This window comes from Chiloscyllium plagiosum, unplaced genomic scaffold, assembly GCF_037043375.1.
Source record: "Chiloscyllium plagiosum isolate Xiang-an unplaced genomic scaffold, Cpla_swu_hap1 HiC_scaffold_53Y, whole genome shotgun sequence".
Taxonomy (NCBI): domain Eukaryota; kingdom Metazoa; phylum Chordata; class Chondrichthyes; order Orectolobiformes; family Hemiscylliidae; genus Chiloscyllium; species Chiloscyllium plagiosum.
Genome location: NW_028270192.1, coordinates 1,526,730 through 1,541,631, shown reverse-complemented (window position 1 = coordinate 1,541,631; position 14,902 = coordinate 1,526,730).

The window sequence follows — 14,902 nt, the reverse complement described above, 5'->3', positions numbered from 1 at the left end:
TTTGTGTATTTTCCCTGTAGTCCGGTGTGTTTCGTGTTCCGTGTAAACGTGAAAGTCGTCCTGTTTTGAGCAATGGATGAAATCATTTTGCGAAGCAAGAATCGAAATTGCAGTAATGTCAAGCATCTCATGGTTATTTGACCAAATCTTAAGCGAATATATATTCTCACGCACTCACAGATACATTTGTAGCTGAAAAGAGTGTGAGAAGATAGACTCAGCTTACCATTGACTTTTGTCTGGATTGAGAGATTATCATGATCTGCTGCGAAATTGACATTGTAGCCGGGCACATCCCAGCAGCTGTGCGAGTCGGTGAGGGATCATGGAACCCTTTTCACGTGACTTTGCATCAGTTGTTATGCAGGAGCACAATTGGATATGCAAGAAAATGGGGAGTGTGGCCCCCTGTTAGTCGTGCTGGCTGGTCGTGTAGCGGTCTAATGCGTTGAAGCCAGATCCCGGTTTTTGAATGGGGAAAGGGTCCGAATCCCAGCGCAGCCATTTCTGGTGATCAACTCCAACGCTGCAGCTTGTTAAAATGCTGTTTCAGTCCCCACTGTATTGATGTTGAAAACAAAAGAAAAATGCGTTTGCTTCGCGGGGAATTAACTGTGGTGTGGCAAAGTGCCAAATATTTCAAAGTGTCTCTGCTGTCATGGTCGTATTAGCCTCCCGTGCGAGGTAAATCGCAAACCGCTCTGCTGTTCCAAGTCAGTTGAGCTTTTACTGGAACCGAATGGAGACTGTTATTTCATCGCTGTTGTGAAACAAAGTCCTGCGGTGACTCGACTCGTCGTTATTTGGTTTTCCGGCGAATGGGAAAATCGTTCCAATGGATTTCGATGTCATAAATTATTGAATTTCTCCCATTTCCTTCATTTCCGTCCTGGAAACATCGGTAGGGAAAGGTAATCTAATCGAGACTGTGATTGGTGAAATTCACTTTTTATGGTTCATTCTTGTTATGTTCTTTCTTTCTCCCTTTTCAGCATTGTCTGGCAAGTGGTTGTGCTCTAAGGCTGCAGTATGTTTGAAAGAGTAGTTTGGAATTGCCCTGTTGTTAGTTGTGAGATTACTTTATGACTCATACCCTCGGACTGTCTCACATTTTGCATTGTCTGAAAATGCATTAGGTTTGCCAGTTTTGTTTGTGTTCGGTGTTAAATACTTTCTGTTTTGCGATTCGCTCAATAGATTAAGAGTTAGCAGGTTTTCTGAGGTAATTTCCAGCAGCAAAAATCCTCAACTGCGGATCTGGTAAATATCACGGAATACGGTCAGTCGGAGCAAAAGTAAGGAGGTCGTTCGTTTCTGCAGTGTTTCACAATACTACCTTTCCCGTGAGCAGTCGAACAGACTAAATGATTGTGCCACAGACTGCGACGGCAAGCTTCGCTAAAAAGTAATCCTTTAAAGCCGGTGTAAGCAACACGACGTTATTGGGGTACACCGCGTGGAAACAGATACTTCGGTGTATCTCGTCCATACTCACCACATAGCCAAAATTAAACAAGTCCTGTTCCCCAGCATTTGGCCCAAATCCCTCTAAACCCATCCTATCCAGAAACTCATCCGATTACCTTTGCAATTTTCTGAGTGTTATAGCTCCCTCCACTTCCTCTGGTAGCTCATTCCAAACACGCACAACGTTCTGTGTGGGAAATGTGCCTCAGGTCCTTTGTCAATTTCAGCCCACTCACCTTAAACCTGTACTCTCGAGTTTTCTGCTCACCCCATCTTGGGTAAAACACGTAAATGCTCAGTTTACAACCCTTCCATAAGATCATGTCGCAGCCGTTTAGCTGCAGGGAAATTCGTCCCAGCCTAATCCACCTAGCCCTACGGTACAAACATTGACGACATCCTTGTCTATATTTTGTCATCAATTTCACGTGTCTAATTTTTACATTTTCAAGATGTCAATTACGCTGGACAACAACGAGCTGTTGGAAACAGAAAGGTGAAACGGAGAATGGCTTCAACTTCCAGTGCTGGATGCCACTGAGCGACAGCAGGGGCAGCAGCGGTCTTTTTCTGTAGTGTCGTGGTCCTCACGTTCACCTAATACATGAACGGTCCCCACTTCGAAACTGGGCGGAAACTGCTTTGTTCTTCAACTGCAGCCTTTTACTTGGACATGAACGAAGCTTTCTTGCTTGCTTTCCCATCTGCAAACCTGCCTTCGAATTTGCTGGCAGAAATCTGCTCTGGTATTGAAATGTAATTCAATTCCATTTAATGACTGTGCAAAGCATCGTAAAGTTTTTCTCCAACCTGGTTCTGACCATATGCCATTCTCTTTGAGAGTGTAGTTACCACCTTCTGATCCTTCCGCGAAATGCAGTACCGCATTTGCATTCCTTGCGCAGGCGGCCCGGTTCCAAGACAGGGAAGAAGCTGATGCGGTGGTGTCACAGCGCACCTCGAATTCCTGAACTAGTCTGTCTGTCAAATGTACCCCAAAGTCGTCTCTGAAAGGCCTCATTTGGACGCTGTCTGTCGTTATTCAACGTGCGAGAATTGGCACCAGAGGTCCTGATCATGTTTTGGAGCAGTTCGCACGTTACTGGTTCATTCAATCAGCCACAGCAATGAAAGAAATTACACTCTCAGAGGAACCTTTGGACTTGTGCTTTCATAGCGTCGCTAGTGTTCAGGTGCGCCCCGTGATCTAAGCCACGTTGGAACTGATACGGAGGAATCGACAGAGAGGCTACAGAATGACATCTCATCCATTTGGTTTTCTTTAAATCACTGACGAGCAGGAAAATATAAACGGGGAGGGCGAGTGGGGAAGTGAAACAGTTGCAGCTCTGGTGAAATTCCTTCTTTGTGATTCACTCAGCAACCAGAGACGTAAAGGTGAGTCAGGCGTGAGAGCTCTTCACATCGAGAACAAAACGCACTCAAGGGCAGTTAGCACCTCTTCTGGAGTGGGGGTGGGGTGAGGTAATTACCTTTTGACTTCTGTTACTATGTTCAGAAACTGGCTTTTAGATTGAGGTGAACAGAAACTGCATTTCTAAAAAGCACCATGGAATTTAACAAAATGTCGCTTCTCGTCGAATCCCACATAGGTTTCCAACTCAGTTGGTATCCATGTGGCTCATGTCCAGGTGTGAACATCTCTGCAGCACATTGCACGGTTAAGGTAAAAGGCAAGGAAAGTGGCTTCTCAAACTGGCTCCGAGGTCAGAGCATCCTCATAATGTGATCTGTCGTTCTCGGATTGTAATGCTACCTCCGGTTTTAGGGTGGAGAACATTCTTTGGGACTCTTATTCTGCAAAACAGACACAGTGACTGAAACTATGCTGCACGGTATGATGTGGAACACGGCCTGCTCAGCTTTGTGCATTTTCCCTGTAGTCCAGAGTGTTTTGTGTTCCGTGTAAACGTGAAAGTTGTCCTGTTTCGAGCAATGGGCGAAATCATTTAGCAAAGCAAGAATCGAAATTGCAGTCATGTCAAGCAGCTCATGGTTATTTGACCAAATCAGATCATATGTTCTCACGCACTCACAGATAACGATTGTAGCTGAAAAGAGTCTGATAAGGTAGAGTCAGCTTACCATTCATTTTTGTCTGGATTGATGGGCTATCATTATCTGCTGCGAAATTGATATTGTAGACGGGCACATCCCAGCACCTGTGCGAGTCGGTGAGGGATCACGGAACCCTTTTCACGTGACTTTGCATCTGTTGTTATGCAGGAGCACAATTGGAAGTGCAAGAAAATGGGCTACGCGGTCGCCTAGTAGTATGGCCGAGAGGTATAAAGCTCTGGATCCAGGTTTCTGCCTCGCCCGAAGCTTGGTATCGAATCCCGCCGCTGCCATTTCTGCAGATCGTCTCCACCGACGCAGTTTGTAAAAAGGATGTTTCGCCCCGTGATGCATTTCTGTTTAAAACTGAAGAGAAATGCGTTTGCTTCATGGGGAATTAACTGTGGTATGGAAAAGTGCAGTATTTTCAAAAGCGTCTGTGCTGTCATTGTCGTGTTCGCCTCCTGCGCGGAAAATCGCAAACAGCTCTGCTGTTCCAGGCAAGTTGAGTTTTTACAGGAACCGAATGGAGACTGTTATTTCATCGCTGTTGTGAAACAATGTCCTACGGTGACTCGGCTGGTTGTTATTTGGTTTTCTGGCCAATGAGAAAATCGTTCCAATGAACCTCTATGTCATATGTTATTGAATTTCTCGCATTTCCTTCATTTCCGTCCTGGGGACATCGGAAGGGAAAGGTAATCTAATCGAGACTGTGATTCGTGAAATTCACTTTTTAATGGCCGAATTCTTATTATGTTCTTTCTTTCTCTCTTTTCAGCATTGTCTGGTAAGTGGTGGTGCACTCAGGCTCCAGTATGTTTGAAAAAGTGTAGTTTGGAATTGCCCTGTTGTTAGTTGTGAGATTACTATATGGCTCTTAACCCCGGACTGTCTCACATTTAGAATTCATGCATCTCTGTGTCTGAAATTGTATTAGATATGCCAGTTTGGTTTGTGTTCCGTCTTAAATGCTTTTTGTTTTGCGATTCGCTCAATACATTACGAATTAACAGGGTTTCTGAGGTAACTTCCGGCAGCAAAAATCCTCAACTGAGAATCTCGGCAAATTTCACGGAGTGTGGTCAGTCGGAGCAAAAGTAAGGAAGTCGTTTGTTTCTGCAGTGTTTCACAATACTACCTTTCCCGTGAGCAGTCGAACAGACGAAATGATTGTGCCACAGACTGGAAACAGATACTTCGGTGTATCTCGTCCACGCTCACCACATAGACAAAATTAAACAAGTCCCATTAAACAACGAGCTCTTGGAAACAGAAAGGTTAAAGGTATAACAGCTTCAACGTTCAGTGCTGGATGCCACTGAGCCGCAGGCAGCGCGGCTGCCGCTTGTTTCTGTAGTGTAATGGTCATCACGTTCGCCAAACACACGGAAAATCCCCAGTTCGAATCTAGGCAGGAGCTGCTTTGTTCTTCAACTGCAGCCTTTTACATGGACAAGAACGAAGCTTTCTTGCTTGCTTTCCCATCTGCAAACCTGCCTTCGAATTTGCTTGAACAAATCTGCTCTCGGAGTGAAATGTCATGCAACTCCATTTAATGACTGTGCAAAGCATTGTAAAGTTTTTCTCCAACCTGGTTCTGATCATATGCCATTCTGTTTGCGAGTGTAGTTACCGCCTTCTGATCCTTCCACGAAAAGCAGTACCGCACTTGCATTCCTTGCGCAGGCGGCTCGGTTCAAAGACAGGGAATAAGCTGATACGCTGGTTTCACAGTGCATCACGGATTCCTGAACTAGTCTGTCTGTCAAAAGTACCCCAAAGTCGTCTCTGTAAGACCTCATTTGGAAGCTGTCTGTCGTTATTCAACGTGCGAGAGTTCGCACCAGAGGTCCTGAATCATGTTTTGGAGCAGTTCGCACGTTCATGGCTCATTCAATCAGCAACAGCAATGAAAGAAATTACACTCTCAGAGGAACCTTTGGACTTGTGCTTTCATAGCGTCGCTAGTATAAAGGTGCGTCCCGTGATCTAAGCCCCGTTGGAACTGAAACGGAGGAATCGACAGAGAGGCTACAGAATGACATCGCATCCATTTGGTTTTCTTTAAATCACTGACGAGCAGGAAAATGTAAATGGGGATGGCGAATAGGGAGTTGAGGCATTTGCAGCTCTGGTGAAATTCCTTCTTTGTGATTCACTCAGCAACCAAAGACGTGAAGGTGACTCAGACGATAAAGCTCTTCACATCGAGAACAATACGCACTCAAGGGCAGTTAGCACCTCTTCTGGAGTGGGGGTGGGGTGAGGTAATTACCTTTTGACTTCTGTTACTATGTTCAGAAACTGGCTTTTAGATTGAGGTGAACAGAAACTGCATTTCTAAAAAGCACCATGGAATTTACCAAAATTTATTGAGTTGCTTCTTGTCGATTCCCACATAGGTTTCCAACTCAGTTGGTATCCATGTGGCTCATGTCCAGGAATGAACATCTCTGTAGCAAATTGCACGGTTAAGGTAAAAGGCAAGGAAAGTGGCTTTCGAACTGGCTCCGAGGTCAGAGCATCCTCACAATGTGATCTGTCGTTCTCGGATTTTAATGCGACCTCCGGTTTTAGGGTGGAGAACATTCTTTGGGACTCTTATTCTGAAAAAAAAACAGACACAGTGACTGAAATTATGCTGCACGCTATGATGTGGAACACGGCCTGCTCAGCTTTGTGCATTTTCCCTGTAGTCCGGTGTGTTTCATGTTCCGTGTAAACGTGAAAGTCACTTCCAGCAGCAAAAATCCTCAACTGAGTATCTGGGAAGATTTCACAGAGTATAGTCAGTCGGAGCTAAAGTAAGGAAGTCGTTCGTTTCTGCAGTGTTTCATAATACTACCTTTCCCGTGAGCAGTCGAACAGACTAAATGATTGTGCCACAGACTGCGACGGCAAACTCAGCTAAAAAGTAATCCTTTAAAGCCGGTGTCAGCAACAAAATGTTATTGGGGTACACCGCGTCGAAACAGATCAGGCGGTGTATCTCGTCCATGCTCACCACATAGCCAAAATTAAACAAGTCCCGTTCCCTAGCATTTGGCCCCAATCCCTCTAAACGCATCCTATCCAGAAACTCACCCGATAACCGTTGCAATTTTCTGAGTATTATAGCCTCCTCCACTTCCTCTAGTAGATCATTCCAAACACGCACAACCTTCTTTGTGGGAAATGTGCCTCAGGTCCTTTGTCAATTTCAGCCCATTCACCTTAAACCTATGCTCTCGAGTTTTCAACTCACACCAACTTGGATAGAGCACGTTAATACTCAGTTTACAACCCTTCCATAAGATCATGTCGCAGCCGTTACGCTGCAGAAAAAGTCTATTCCACCAGCCTATTCCACCTCGCCCTACGGTTACAAACATCGACGACATCTTTGTCTATATTTTGTCATCAATTTAACGTGTCTATTTTTTTTACGTTTTCAAGATGTCAATTACGCTGGACAACAACGAGCTATTGGAAACCGAAAGGTGAAACGTAGAACGGCTTCAACTTTCAGTGCTGGACACCACTGAGCCGCGGCAGGGCCGGCTCTGGCTCGTTTCTGTAGTGTGGTGGTTATCACGTTCGCCTAACACGCGAAATGTCCCCAGTTCGAAACTGCTTTGTTTTTCAACTGCAGCCTTTGACATGGACAAGAACGGAGCTTACTTGCTTGCTTTCCCCTCTGCAAACCTGCCTTCGAATTTGCTTGAACACATCTGCTCTCGTCGTGAAATGTAATGCAATTCCATTTAATTACAGTGCAAAGCGTTGTTAAGTTTTTCTCCAACCTGGTTCTGATCATATGCCATTCTGTTTGAGAATGTAGTTACCGCCTTCTGTTCCGTCCACGAAAAGCAGTACTGCATTTGCATTCCTTGCGCAGGCGACTCGGTTCAAAGACAGGAAAGAAGCTGATGGTCTGGTGTCACAGCGCACCACGAATTCCTGAACTTGTCTGTCTGTCAAATGCAACAGCTGTAGAAGGAAAAATTAAACGTGCTCCAAACTTCCCTTTATTATTCATCCCTGGTTTTGAAGTTCTAAACTCTAGATATAGATCCACACGAATGAGGGAATTTCCCTCCTGTTAACTCCCACCAAACTCACATCGCCTGGAACCCTTCCATATGGACACAACTAAGTTTTACCTGGTGTCACACCACATGATCTATTCGTCTTTTCCACCACGCCATGAAACCCCGCCTTGTCTTTTCAAATGTCATTATCCCTCACTACATCGGTGGATTCCTTTCCATTTTATTCTTTCCAAGTAAACACTGTGCATTCTTCCTGACGTCTTTTCATTCCAGTCATCGCTATCCATGTCTTTTATTATCTCTTTATATTCCAGTGTTGTTCATGTTGAGGAAGGATGCTGTGTCCAATGCAACAAATTAAAGCCCGCTCAAATGCTGTATACTGCAATGACCAACGTAGAGAAAATGGAAGCTAATTCTTTCAAAAGTGAATCCGTTAGTTGTCGCATTATGTATCAAGCCCTGACTGGGAAGTGACTGTTTTTCCTCACTTTTCTCTCCTTTCTGAACATTTGCTGAAGCAATACAATAAGGGAACATAGAATGCCTAAAGTTCAGAAACTGACTATTCGCTGCAAGAAATGCACACCAATACGCCAGGGATTAACCCTCACAGAGCAATTCTTTACCCTTTTTCTCTTCGTTTGCTCATGAATAAGGCACCTTACTGACAGTCGACCCAGTTGTAAGCAAATCCTATCTCTGGCGCAGTGAAGCAGCAGTGATAACCAGTGAGCCAACTTGCGGCCCTGTACAATATTGCAAGGCACATGCGGAAGGGTTTGAAATGCGATTCCTGTCAAAGATGCTCTACTTTTGTTGTTGCCCTAATCAGGAACAATAAATCCTGATTCCCTGACCAAGAAATGAACCCAAACCACAGCGGAGAAAGCGCTGCATCGTAACCATTAGCCGACCAGGAAGGACGGCATGTGCAGTTGTATCTTCTCTCAGCAGCACAGCTTTCTTTTCCAGCAAAGAGAAATTTGTATCGAAAAAGAATGTTCGTGACACCGTTCTTTTACAGCACAGAATAATACATTATGTCAGTGCCAGTCATTAAACATCCATTCATTCTCATTTCCAGATACCAATATTTGGCCCACAGAAGTGTTCATTTCAATGAGACTTTCTATGCAAAGTTTTAATCTCAAATGAATCAGCAATAGAGACTGAAGTCAGATACCGTCACATTTGTTCCTGACCTGCGGGAGAACTGAACCTATACAGACACATCTTTTGATAGCGACGAAGGACTCAGGAGAGCCCAATTTCCATAAAATGAAGAATTGAACAGACTGGCCTCTTCTTTGTTCACTATTAGCTTTAAAACCCGCTTCTGTCAACATAGGTAAACTGGCAAGAGGCTGTCCTTCTCAGACTGCCCCAATCGTGAATATTTGTAACCTGCTAAACGTTGATTTCTCCACCTCTGGGGCAGCCTGGCTAGCTATGCTCTTCCAGCCTCCTATCTGCTTCATTTGGATTCCAGCACATTCCTGTTTCTACATAAGGAACGGAAGCACACAGCCGCATCCCTGTACGTTTTCGTCCTGCACTGTTTCACCATTACTTTACTGCTTCTACTGAGTCACGTTGTTCTTCCTGCCAAACAAAGGCATTCTTCGCATCAGAAGCTTGTCATTCTCATATTCCTCGAACAAAAACACGGATGTGGACTTCCAAACTGAAACAGATGAGGCATGGTCTGCATAAAAAAATGACTTCCAGCTGTTCCTTCAAAAATATTTCCGAACAACATATAGAACGCACCTTCGGATGCTTGCTGCAATAGTTGTAAGAAAATTCAGCAAGACTGCCGTGAGAATGGAGGCTACAACTCCTGGTTTACAAAACCAGGGCTCGAACCACTGAGTTAAGGAAGCACTAACGTGTTGAGACTGACAAAAGATGATGACCTCGAGAAGAACAAATTCTGTCAAATCAGTTTTGTGATACAAGCTTCATTTTGTGTGACAAAATATGACTTGAAACCCACTTCTTTGATCACTTGTTTGATATAACACTTTGTCAGCTTCCCAATATCTCATAATGTGACAGGGATCAACATATGTTTAAACTCACAAAGAGGAAAAGCTTTGAAGTTTCTATTAAGACAAAGGCACGTTGTAGTGTTAATACCAATTAATTGTCCTTGATTTCAGCATGTATTGCAGTTTTTGTTCATCACTTGGTGAGTAATTCCATTCCTATAGCCCTGTGCGATTGACATAGCGATGGGATTCATAAATTATGGCTTTGGCAGATGACGTTTAGGTACCAAATGTGAAACAGTTCAAATCAAACATGCTCTCTGGAGGTTGGAATTCGAGGGAATGCACATATCTGAGAGAGCACTTCAAAACATAATCTCGGGTGTCGTGCCCGCTGGCTGGGTTGGCATACTATTGACCAGCTCTGTTTGCTCTTAAGTGGGCTGGACGACATGACAGTGATACATAGAGGGAAGACAGTCAAGAGATTTGTAGAAAATGATGAAACCTTTGAAATTTAGCTGCCCAGTGATGGCTGAGCAACCCTTGTTGTGAGTACACCCACATGCAGAGGAGGTATTGGAAGACATCAGAATTACATCACTGGGTGAATAACCTGCAACTCCTTCCCTTCCACCATAAGGGAGCCCATGTGGAAAGATAAAGCTGCGAAGGCCGCATTGCACGTTTGGGAAAAGGGGCGTTGGTAAAAATGTCATTCAGATAATGCACAATGAAACAGTGAACAGAACGCAAGTGCACCCTTGAACAGAAGGTGAGGGAGTTAGACCACAGAACATAGAACATTACAGCGCAGTACCGTCCCTTCAGCCCTCGATGTTGCGCCGACCTGTGTACCAATCTGAAGCCCACCTTACGTATATTATTCCATGTACCTCCATATGCTTGTCCAATGACGACTTAAATGCACTTAAAGTTAGGGAATCTACTCCTGCTGCAGGCAAAGCGTTCCATACCCTTACTACTCTCTGAGTAAATAAACTACCTCTGACAGCTGTCCTCTATCTATCATTCCTCAATTTAAAGCTATGCCCCCTCGTGCTGGTTGTCGCCATTCTTGGAAGAAGGCTCTCCCTATCCACCCTGCCTCACCGTCTGAATATAATATATGTCTCTGTTAAGTCACTTCTCAACCTTCTTCCCTCTATCAAGAAAATTACAAGTCCCGCAGCCTTTCCTTGTAAGACTTTCCCTCCATACAAGGCTACATCTGAGTAAATCTCCTCTGCACACTTTCCAAAGCTTCCATATCCTTCTTATAATGCGGTGACCAGAACTATACACAATACTCCAAGTGTGGCCGCACTAGAATTTTGTGCATCTGGAGCATAACCTTATGGTTCCAGAACACGATCCCTCTATTAATAAAAGCTAAAACACTGTCTGCCTTCTTAACAACTCTGTCAATCTGGCTGGCAACTTTCAAGGATCTGTGTACCTGGACACCGAGATCTTTCTGCTCATCTACACTACCAGGAATCTTACCATTAATCTAGTACTTTGCATTCCTCTTATTCTGAACAAAGTAAATCACCTCACACTTGTCCGCATTAAATTCCGTTTGCCAACTCTCAGTCCAGCTCTGCAGCTTATCTATATCTCGCTGCAACCTTCTACGTAATTCTTCACTATCCACAACTCCACCAACCTCAGTGCCGTCTGCAAACGCACTTCTACGCCCTCATCCACGTCGTTTATAAAACGAACAGCAGTGGCCCCAACAGCGATCCTTGCGGCTCAGCACTGTTCAGTGGTCTCCAGGAGCAACATTTCCCAACAACTACCACCCTGTGTCTTCTTTCAGCAAGCCAATTACTGACGCAAACTGCTTTATCTCCAACAATCCCATTCCTCTGGATTTTTACAATAGCCTACTGTGGGGAACCTTATCGAACGCCTTGCTGAAATCCACATACACAACATCATCTCATCTACCTGCTTGGTCACCTTCTCAAAGAACTCCATAAAGTTTTTGTGGCACGACGTAACCTTCACAAAACTATGCTGACTTTCCCAATCAAATTATTCTTTTCTAGATGATTATAAATCCTATCTCTTATAACCTTTTCCAACATTTTACCAACAACTGAAGTGAAGCTCACTGGTCTATAATAAACAGGATTGTCTCTACTCCCATTCTTGAACATGGGAACCACATTTGCTATCCTTCAGTCTTCTGGCACTATTTGTGTAGACAATGACGATTTAAAGATCAATGTCAAAGGCTCGGCAATCACCCCAATGGCTTCCCAAAGGACCCTAGGATAAATCCGATTCGGCCCAGGGGACATATCTACTTTCACACTTTTCAGGATTTCTAATACCTCCTCCTTGTGATCCTCAATCACACCTCGTCCAGTTGCCTGTATCTAAGTATTCGCCTCGACAAAATTGCCGTTTTCTAGACTGAATACTGTTGAAAAGTATTCAGTTGGTGCTTCCACTATCTCCACTGACTCTGCACACAACTTCCCACTAATGTCCCTGATTGGCCCTAATCTTACTCTCGTCATTCTTTTATTCCTTAAGTACATATCGAAAGCCTTCGGTTTAACCCTGATCCTATCGGCCAACAAATTCCCACGTCGCCTCCTGGCTCATCTGAGCTCTCTCTTTAGGTCTTTCCTGGCTACCTTGTAACCATTAATCGCCCTAAATGAGCCTTCACATCTCATCGTAACATAAGCCTTCTTCTTCCTCTTGACCAGATAATCTACTTCCTTTGTAAACCACGGCTCCCGCGCTCTACAGCTTTCTCCCTGCCTGACAGATTCATACTTATGAAGGACACACAGTAGCATTTCCTTGAATTAGCTCCACATTTCTAATGTGCCGACACTGCAATTTCCTTCTCCATCCTATGCTTCCTAAATCCTGCCTAATCGCATCATAAATGACGTTCCCCCAGCTGTAACTCTTGCCCAGTGGTATACATCTATCTATATCTATCACAATAGTAAACTCAACAGAACGGTGATCTCTATCACCAAAGTGCTCACCTACTTCCCAGTCTAACACTTGGCCGGGCTCATTACCCATTACCAAATCTAATGTGACCACGCCCCTTGTTGGCCTGTCTACATACTGTGTCAGGAACCCCTCATGCACACAGTGGACAAAAACTGACCCATCTATAGTAATCGAACTATAGTGTTTTCGGCCAATATTTGGAAAGTTGTAGTCCCCCATGACAACTACCCTCTTTCCCTCACTCCTATCGAAAATCATATTTGCTATCCTTTCGTCTACATCTCTGGAACTATTCGGAGGCCTGTAGAAAACTCCTAATAGTGACCTCTCCTTTCCTGTTTCTAACTTCAGCCCATATTACGTCAGTTGACGAGACCCAAACATCCTTTCTGCAACTGTAATGCTGTCCTTGACCAACACAGCCACACGTCTCCCTCTTTTATCTTCTTCTCTGTTCATATTGTAATCCTGGAATCTGCAACAACCATTCCTGTCCCTGCTCTGTTCATGTCTACGAAATGGCCACAATGCACGCTGCAAGTTCGTCCACCTTATTCTGGATGCTCCTGTCATTGAAGCAGACACACTCCAAACCAAATACTTGCTTGCTGGTGTCATCTTGCGCCCCTGAAGCTTGATTCTGGACCTCCCTACTCTCAAACATTCCTATACTTGAACTGCAATTTTGGTTCACATCCCCCTGCTGGATTAGTTTAAACCCACCCCAAAAGCCTTCGCGAATTTCCCGCCCCCACCCAAAGATATTGGTACCCCTCTGGTTCAGATGAAGATCATCCTGCTTGTATAGGTCCGACCGACCCCAGAAAGAGCCCCAATTATCCAAGAATCCAAAACCCTCCCTCCTGCACCATCCGTGTAGCCACGTGCTCAACTCCTCTCTCTCTCTGTCCATTGCTCCACGAGCACCAGAGCAGGGAGGGAATTTGAAAGAACGGATCGAAGTGTATTATGACCGTGTCGTCCAAACGAATGGTTTAGTGTTTGAGCAGCAGAAGGGCAGAGACGTGGAAGAGTTAATGATGTTAATGAGGTGCAAGTCGGCTGACATGGTGATGATGGGGATATGTGGTTAAAAACACATCACGAGTTGAAGGATGTCACCATGGTAATGACTTGTCTGTTCAGACTCAAACCAATGCCAGGGAGAAATCTGAATCAGTGGTGAGGCATTTTCTCCTGTCACGTCGTCGATGATGCCTTCCAGCTCATCTCATCCACTTCCCTCAACCCCACTCCCAAAACCCATCCCTCCAAATATGACGAGGACAGAACTTCCTTCTTCAACACTTTAAAATCTAGCAGCCTCTGTAGACATCATGTCATCCTCCGGTATTTCCGTCAGCTGCAAATGAACCCCAACAATTAAGATGTGCTTCCCTCCCCACCCCTATCCATTTTCTATAAAGTTCATTCCCTTTTCTACTCCCTTACAAAGTGCACGCTACCACAAAACCACCCTCCCCTCCCAGCACCTTCTCATTCCTGCACGGGATTTGCAAAACATCCGCCCACACATCCGTCCTCAACTCTGTCAAAGGCCCAAAAGACCCTTCCATGTCCATCAGAGTTTTACCTGCATTTCCACGCATGTCATTTACTGTAACAATTGCCCCCTTTGCAGTCTCCTCGACATTGTGGAAATTGGATGCCTAATTACAGACCGCTTCGGAAAACATCTCTGGGACACCCGCACCAAACAACACCACTGGCCTCTTGCTAAACAGTCAACTCTCCCTCCCACACAGCCAAGTTCATTCAGGTCCAGGGCCTCCGCCGCTCTCATGAACTGTCCTATCTGTACATCTTCCATCCCACCTATCTGCTCCAGCCTGCGCTGTGACCTTTCATCATTATCCCCACCTCCGTTAATCTATCACACTCTCCGCTACCTTGTCCAACCCCACCCGTTTCCATTTTTCTCTGTACCCCCTCGGGTCACAAGCCTCTTTCCTGGTGAACTCGTGTCCAAAATATCGATTGTCTTGCTCATTGGATGCTGCCTGCCCTGCTGCGCTTTTCCAGCATCACACTTTCGACTCAGTGGAGAGGTAGTGGATTTTGAGCTAGGGACTGAAGTCAGAGGTTTCAGTTTTGCAATGATTGAATTGTAAGAAATGTCTTCTCCATCAGGACTGTATGTTAGGCATGTCAGGACAGTGTTTGACCTGGAGGGAACACGGAGGCGATCGTGTTCATATCCTCCTGCTGACCTGCTCGTTCTCTGTGGTGGACGTTGTGTGCATGAAAGATTCTGACAAAATTCTAGTCAAATTCTTAGTTTCGAAAATCCCTTACCTTCAAATCATATCTTCAGAC